The 1,717-nt window shown below is 41.2% G+C and overlaps 1 long non-coding RNA gene across 1 annotated transcript in view; it reads right to left on the reverse strand.

The window, feature by feature from the left end:
* LOC106533193 (uncharacterized) overlaps positions 1-155 on the reverse strand; it is an 8,382-nt gene extending 8,227 nt beyond the window's left edge. The window contains exon 1 of the long non-coding RNA XR_001312207.1: positions 145-155. This is a non-coding gene — a long non-coding RNA (uncharacterized LOC106533193). The remainder of the gene's footprint in view (positions 1-144) is intronic.
* Positions 156-1,717: the final 1,562 nt, after the last annotated feature.

Below are 1,717 nucleotides of genomic sequence, written 5' to 3' on the forward strand. Positions count from 1 at the left end.
CACACACACACACACACACACACACACACACACACACACACACACACACACACACAGCTCCTCACCAGGATCATTCAGAATGTATAACTCACCAGAGCCGTACTGCAGCGTGCCAAGCCTCCCCTGGACGCCTCTCGCTCCAACAAACCCCTCAGGAAGCAAATACAGGCACTGACTGGGTGTAGATGTGAGGAGGAGAGGAGGAGTGATGGAGGGAGGAGGACAGGAGAGCAGAGGAGGAGTGATGGAGGGAGGAGGACAGGAGGAGAGGCATGGAGGAGCTGTGGATGTGAGACTAATGAGTTTGGACAGCTCTTAAGCTGTGCAGCAGGACTGCACCTCTGTGTTTGTGTGTGCTTCTTGTACACACAGTCTGGTGAGGACCCACTGGTCCTTATGGGACAAAAGCCCGGTCCACACTGGGGGAAATACTGTTGGTGGGTCAGGGTCAGGCTGTAGAAATGATCGGTAAATGAATGGAAGTCAATGAAAGGTCCCCCTGAGGATAAAAACAAAGTGTGTATGTGTGTGGCACTGAGGATCCAGGCCACATCACAGACATTACATCATTTAGAGACCCTTATCCAGCTGAAGGAGGTAGTCAGAGACCTGTGAGGGTTCCTGATCTGAACCAACAAGTCCTGAAACTAATCTGTGGGAGTCCGTCATATCTAATGTGAAAATTTGTATAAAAAAATTAAAATCCCTGTGTGTTTGTTTTAAACAATAAACAGCTCTTTGACATCAGATCCTGTCCAGGTGAGCGGTCAGGACGACTTACAGAAACTTGAATAAAAACCAGGACCAAAGGGTCTGCAGAGGCAGAACAGAAGAAACAAAACAAACAAAGCATGGCAGAGTAACACAATGTCTAATGAGGACCACCAGGGGAGCAGGAGACAAACTGTGGTGGTCCAGAATGACAGAGTGGACTGAGCTGAGAGGACAGCAGTGATTACTGTGATGAGGAGCAGGTGCTGAGGAACAGGAGGAGCAGAGGGAAAACAAGAGCAAAACTACTGAACAGAGAAAATAAAACAGACCCTCTAGACCAGGGGTGGGCCGTACTGTTTCCCACTGAAACTCTACACTGTTAAAAGTTTCACCCGTGTTTAGTTATCCCCACTTACTTCTTCTCTTTAACACAAAGAGCTCTGACAAGTTTTGGATTTTTAACTCAACTTTAACTCAACAAGAGGAAAAACCCTTAAAACACTAATATGAATACATATGAAGACTCTGAATTTAAAATATATGATTTAGTAGACAATTTCTCACCAGCGAGTAATGACTGTGAGTACTACAACATGGAACAATTCAATAACATAAAAACAATAAATAATGATCTTTAGATTATTCACATAAATAGTAGAAGTATAAATGCAAATCTAGACAAACTAATCGATTACTTAGAAGAATTAAACAAAAACTTTAATATTATAGCACTTACTGAAACATGGCTTAATGAAGGAAACATGAAGGATGTTTACATTGAAGGCTACGAACTTGATCATATGAATAGAATTACTGGAAGAGTTGGTGGAGTAGCTCTTTTTATTAATAAAGAAATAGACTGTAAAAAATTTAAAGAAATGCCAGTAATTATTGATAATATAATAGAAATAATAACAATTGAAATAATAAATAAAATCTCTAAAAATACAGCGGGTAAAATAAGTATTGAACACGTCACCATTTTTCTCAGTAAATATATTCC

The sequence above is a fragment of the Austrofundulus limnaeus genome, unplaced genomic scaffold (genome assembly GCF_001266775.1).
Source record: "Austrofundulus limnaeus strain Quisiro unplaced genomic scaffold, Austrofundulus_limnaeus-1.0 Scaffold901, whole genome shotgun sequence".
Lineage (NCBI taxonomy): Eukaryota > Metazoa > Chordata > Actinopteri > Cyprinodontiformes > Rivulidae > Austrofundulus > Austrofundulus limnaeus.